We start from the raw sequence: 7,276 nt of genomic DNA on the forward strand, positions 1-7,276 counted from the left end.
GGGCCATTATTAGGCCCGAAATGTGGCAGCCAGTTAATGGGCCGGCCTACTAGGGTCCTCAAAATCTTGTGGGCCTACAGCTGGGCTGGCCCATTATGGTCCGCAAAATCTCGCGGGCCTTTAGCTGGGCCGGCCCATTATGGCCCGCAAAATCTCGCGGGCCTTTAGCTAGGCCGGCCCATTATGGCCCGCAAAATCTCGTTGGCTTTTAGCTGGGCCGGCCCATTATGATACGCAAAATCTCGTGGGCCTTTTGCTGGGCTGGCCCATTATGGACCGCAGAATCTTGTGGGCCTTTAGTTGGGCCAGCCCATTTAAACTTTATGGGCCACTTTTGGGCCGGTTCACGCGTCAGCATATCATAGGCGCATCTCGCCCATTGGATGAGTGACACTTGTGCCAACGCAAAGCTGACACGTGTTTCCGTCAGCCAATCAGAATTTTACACGTGGAAAATCCCCATTGGTCAGGGCTGTTAACGGGTTATCGGATCCAAAACCGGACCCGATAGCTTAACGGTGTTCCGTTACGGTGGATGCCACGTGTCGGTCACCCTTGACGAAAGCACTTCTGTGACGCGCGATTTATCGTCATGGAAGTGGACACTTCCGTGATTATAATTTTGGTAATGTCATGGAACACTTCTATGACAGCACATGTATGACTATCTTGATTCTGTCATAAATTTGTCATGGATGTACATGCATGACAGAAAACGTGACCTACTGTGACAAACACGTATCATCACGGAAGTGTATTTTTTTTGTAGTGAAGGTTCATTGGGGAAGAAGACCCCCTTTTATAGGTGGGGAAAAATCCAACCGTTATGCTCACAGCCCGCACAGAGCGGTACTACCGCTCGACTTCATGGTACTACCGCAAGGGGTAGCGGTACTACTGCTTGCGAGCGGTACTAAAAAAGTACATCCGTGCCTACCACCGCTGGACTTGTGACGAGTTTTTGGTCTGGAGCGGTACTACCACTGTAGTAGCCGCGGTAGTACCGCTCTGGAGCGGTAGTAAAAAATTACTTCCGCTCCTGTCCGCGGTAGTACCGCTGCAGCCTTTTCAGAACACCAAAACTGCCACAACTTCTGCAAACGGACTCGGAATTCAACGAAACCAAGTTTGTTGGAAAGCTAGCGACAAGGGCTAACACAATCTTGATAGAACTAACAATAAGAAGGAAATTAGAAAAGGCCCAAGAGAAATGGTGAGAACCCTTCCTCGAAAAAGACCGGTAAAACCTCCAACACCGAAAACGCGATAGAAGAAGCATATGAAATCCGTTTTCTATGTACTAGAGCTTGTCACGAAGATAACGACAAGCTCTAAAACCTCAAAATAAAATACAAATAAGAATCAAGAAAGATGATGCAAGGATGCAATGGTTTGAGCTCTCGACAAACGATACGATCACGCTACTCACTTGCGAGCCCCCCTTGATAGTACGGCTATCGATCCTATAACCCGGTCTCCAAACTATCACCATGAGACCGGTAAAATATAAACCTATCAAGGGCAAAACTTTGCCTTGCATGAAGTCCCCTTGAGCTAGATAATGATGATCTTGACTCCCTCAAGTTGGACCACCTTTCTTGATTGCGTTGGGTCGATGAAGACTAGATGATTGCTCCCCCATACTTCACTATGGGTGAGCCACTCTTCGGCACATCTTTACAAGTACATTGACACCACAATAGACGGCAAGCATCAAGCACTTGATCTCTTCGTGATGCTCCACTTGAACTTGCACACGGAATTCTTGATGACGATCACCACTTGATGTCATCCTCTCCATTGGTTGAGTGATATCTTCCTCTTGACGCAAGCCCATGAACACGTACCTAACCCCACATAGAACTCTCACATAGACCATGGGTTAGTACACAAAGCACAATGGACATGCTTACCATACCATGAGATCACTTGATCCCACTCGGTGTATCTTCTAGGCTTTGTGTGATGATCAACTTGAATCACTCTCTGTACTTAGTCTTGATCAACCTTGACTCTTTCCAACTCTATGACCAATCTTTGGATAATTCCTTAATACCACCTTGGTCAACTCATAAACTCCTTGAAACCAACACATGTACTTCAAGAAATTCCTACGGACAAATCCTTCAAATATAACTCAATGCAACCATTAGTCCATAGAGAATGTCATGAATTACCAAAACCACACATGGGGGCACCGCATGTCCTTTCAATCTCCCCCATTTTGGTAATTGATGACAATCACTTTCAAGAGAGTTTATATAAGGAATTATGCATCACCATGCAATGCAACAACCAATGATGCAGGAGAATGAGATTGAAATGCTTAGGAACAAAACCAAAGCAAGGAGAAGACTCTGAAAACCTTCTCCACAAAACTCTCTGAAACTTCTCCCCCATTGGCATCGATTGCCAAAATGGGCGAAAAGCTTAGAAGGCCAATATAAAAAGTGTTCCTCCATAAATTGTGTATTTCTCAACAAGATAGTGGAATGCCATACACATATCCAAAGGTAAATACTTGGAGGAACACAAACTATATTGAGGCACAAAGATTGCTAAAGAATGATATGCCACAAGGACATAACAAAGAGAGACAGAAGCAATCAAGCAATCAAAAGATACCAATTGAAGCAAGCAATCAAAGGATATCAATTGAACCAACTAGACCAAAGATCCTACGAGCCACATGAATAAAGGATATTATGATATGAGCAAAGGAGTGTTCTAAAGAAACTAGAGAAGCTCCCCATGATTTGTGCACACATAAGAATATTTGTATTTGGATACAAAGTGCACAAAATAGGATCATAGCTCCCCCAAAATCAATAGAAACTTACAACAAGTGCAAGTGAGCATATAGGAAACAAAGCCTAGTACATGGAACAAACACATGGTTGAGCAACAAGTAAAAGAGGCAACTTAAGAATGGGCTCAACCAAAATGATGTGTGTGAGTCAAGGCAATGCACTTGAGAAGACTAATGTAAGGATGAGCATAAGCATCAACATAGTCTTGGATAAATGAGGTACACGGTGCATGACATGTCCTCCCCACACACACCCAACTACCAAATGGGTTCACAAGCTCGCTAAAAAGATAATTAGCAACAAAGCTTGCGACCACCCATGGTGAAGATAGAAGATGAAAGCCTCATCAAGACGAGGGATACCAATTAAGATGGCAAAAGCCTCGTAGAGATAAGCATGAGGAAAATAATCTTCACCAGACAAGAGTGCATCAAGATGCAACGAGATAAGACACGCACTCAAGGTAAAAGATTTCACGGAGCCACCAAAGAAATAACAAGAAAGACAAGGTGGACGTGAAAGAAAGGATATCATCTAGAGATGTAATTTCTCTCAAGTGTATAAGGTTCTATGTAGACGAGATCATGAAGATATATATATTTACAAAGAAGGATGTACACCCAAAATAGTTACAACACGAAGGAACAAGATATCCAAGAGGAAGTCATACATATACCAATATGATATTTGCTAGGAAGCATAGCACATGGCTAGATATGGTCTTATAGTATATAAATGAATTCCTACCACACACCCATCAAAGACATCACAACTAGCAACATGAGATCATCATTGAGATGCTTTGAGAAAGGAAACAAGTAACACAAGAATTAATCAAGAAATTTATGCCTTGATGGAACCTACACAAGGTTGTATGAAGGAAATGTATGCATGAGTAGATACTTGTTATCGAGATAGGATTGGAAGGATGTAGTAGATACCAATTGAATGTAAATGATAGTAGTTCATTGAGCGTCCTAGCTTGACTCCAATAAGCACATGGTGACACCACCTTCCTTTTGAATGAGTCGAGCATCCAATGCATCTCTAGTTGTTCCTAGAGCAACACCACAAACAAAATGGTACCCAAACTCATTGGAACCAAAGAGTTAGCAAACCAACAATACATATGACAAACTCCACATAAATATGTGCATATAGATATGAAAATGAATTTCATGCACATCTCATCCAATTCGATACTTGGTGGGGTTTCCCCTGTATATTGGGTCAAAGAAAGAAAGCATGCCAAAGAAACTACATGGAGTTAATATGCATGCTCAAGACTTTCAAGAACCGATGCCAATTGATAAAGAAATGCCAGGTGAAGAAAAGATACCAAATGAATAAATCATCACTTGGAGGATATCCATAATAGATACATCGAGGAATGAGATATTCATTGATACACACTAAATAAAAGATATCAAACTCACAAAAGAGAGGATGGTTCCAAACAAACCAAGCTCTCTACAAAGTTTCATGATGGCACAAAGTACCAAAAAGAAAACGGCTTGCCTACCACCAACACACACTTGATAAGGATCACAAGATGAGTGTTTTATAGAAAATAGGATAGCTCCCCAAGACTAGTGCATTATAGAGAATTTGCATTTGAATACAAAATGCACAAGGTGGGATCACCACTTTCACTCTATCTACAAAAAACTAAACAAGATCAAGAAATTAACAAGATCCACAAGTGGTATGGAAGACAAAGGGAGTTGATACATTCCTTGGCAAGAGATAAGGCAAATAAAAGCAAAGGCCAATGTAAATATGATCAATAATTTCTACCACACATAAGTGAGTACCAATTGTCAAAAGACAAGAAGTATTTGGAAATAATTCCCGTTGGTAGATAGCAAGGATATTCAACACCATCTTCACACCAAACACAAGTAAATTGCAACTTGTAGATGTAACATGCCACCTAGGAACAAGATAATTTACAATATCAATTCTAGGTAAAAATATCTCAAATGTACACATTTTCTAGGCTTGTAATATGCACATAGCACATTACTCCCCCATAATGTGATACCAATTAAAGATAAACAAGAGGCAATTAAAAAGATTCAACAAGAGATAATTAATGGACTATTTAGAATTTGAATTTCTCATGAGAAGACATACCACATAGCGACTAGATAATCTTGTAATATCAACACTAAGTGGTATTCCCCATGTACCCACCTTTATAGGATTGCGAAGTGCACAAAGCACCTCACTCCCCCATAATGGGGTATTCCATTAATCTCTCACAAGAGCCAACTAAGATACAACCAAGATGCACAAAGGCTCAACGAACGACACACAAGTACTTGATGTGCAAACCAACATACACATAAGCAATTTGGAGACACATCATATACAAACACATGCAAGGAACAAAACCAAAACATGCAAGGGGGCAAGTAACTTTCAATGTAAACAATTTAAGTACAAGTTACCAGAAGGAGGCACATTGGATATAGTATAGAAACTTGATAACCCAATTGACTTGGCTTGAGACAATAAGAATGATGAAGTCCCCTTAATTCTTCATAATGTAGCCAAGTCTCCAATGCCCTCCAACAAAACCTATTGATCAAGTTTGAGCTAGTTGGTCCCCAACCAAGTTGGGTCCTAAGAGGTTAGTCGCAATAGGCTTGGCTACCCAAATGGTTCTTTTCTTGACACCACTTTAAGTACCAACAACTTTGGCAAACACATTGCCAACATTATCCTTCCCAAGAGAATAGATATCGTCAATAATAATTGGGTTGGATAAGTTACCACTAGTGCATGAAGAGGCGAGGTGACCTTTCTCGCGACATAGGTAGCAACGTCTACTCTTCACTTTCTTCTCACTTGATTTCTCAACTTGAGAAGCATAAGCTTGAGTTTTCTTGAGAAGAGGCCTTTCTTCAACTTGAGGTTGAGCATGAGAATGAACTTGTGGCCGCTTCCCTTGTTGCTTGTCACTAATGGGCTTCTTCTTCAATGGGCAAGATCTAACGTGATGCCCTTCTACTTTGCACTTGAAGCAACAATCTTGGCCGAATTCTTAACTTGTTATTGGCCCTTCTTTTTGTTCACCTTGGACTTCTTCTTCTTGTTGGAGTTGAATCCAATTCCACTTTTGTCATTGTGGGATTTTTGCACACTCAAGATATTGTTGAGTGTGAATTTCCCTTCATGACACTTTTCCAAGTCTTTCTTCAAAGAAGTGACTTGGGCCTTGAGCTCTTTGATTTCCTCTACATGGTTAGTCTCAACACAAGCACTAGAGGAAGTATAAGCTTCATCATTAGAGCAACAAGGCAAGGAAAGCAATTCATCACAAGATGTACCAATGTTATGCATGGATGAATCATGAGGACTAGCACGAGTCAATATAGCATTTTGAGTAAAAGTAGTGCTAGTATCCACATGAGGCTCACTAGATGTTACCTTAGCAATCATGGCCTCATGAGCTATCTTTAGCACATTATGGGATACTAGAATATCATCATGAGAGCTTGAGAGCTTTTCATGGCTTTCTTCCAATTTCCCATAATTGCTAGATAGAGCCCGAAGCTCAACATTCTCCTTCAAAATGGATGCTTCACAAGTAATAAAGTTAGTAGCACAAGCATCATCAATAATAGCAAGAGGAGAAGGCATCTTGGCAAGCTCTTTTGAATATGAAGCTTTAAGTTGTGCATGAGACTCGGTGAGTTTGATGAGCTCACTCTTAATGACCCTTGCGCCATTTTTGAGGTGCCCAAAGTCCTCAAGAAGTTTAGCATGCGGAACTTCAAGCTTCTCATTTTTATTTTCAAAATCATTGGCCACCTCAAGAGCTCTATCATGATATTCCTTCACTCTAGATAATTCTAGAGCAAAAGTCTCCTCAAGAGATTCCTTGGTGGTTTGTTCAAGTTCAAGAGCTTGAGAGAGGTCCACAATCTCATTAGCGTAGTCACGCTCATGACCTTCCATTTTTTCAATGGTGACCTCATGCTCCTCGAGATGAGATTCCAACTCCTCAATATATTTCTTGCTCTCAATGGCAATGCACATGATTTCCATGAAGTTGGAACGAGCAATTTTATTTTTATGGAGAGCTTTGAAAATTGTTTCCCCCTTAATTTTTAAGGAGGCAACATTATCATTCTCTTGATAATTATCCTCATCATCATTAGCATTAACATCATCATCAAGAGACATATTGGGTTTCAAAGTAGGAGATACCTTTGAAGCCTTAGCCATAAGGCATAAAGCAATAGATGATGATGTAGGATCCCTTGAAGCACCATTTAAGACCACATCTTGTTTCATGGAGTGTTGAGTTTCCTCTACATTGTTAGCACAACAACTCGAGGGAATAGATACATTTTTATCATGGCAACAAGACATAGTTGCAAGCATATCATCATGATATTTGAGCAAGAAATTTCTACATGATATGCAAGGGCTATCAACACAACCATGCGAAACAT

Source organism: Triticum aestivum, chromosome 5D (assembly GCF_018294505.1).
Source record: "Triticum aestivum cultivar Chinese Spring chromosome 5D, IWGSC CS RefSeq v2.1, whole genome shotgun sequence".
NCBI classification, from domain to species: Eukaryota; Viridiplantae; Streptophyta; class Magnoliopsida; order Poales; family Poaceae; genus Triticum; species Triticum aestivum.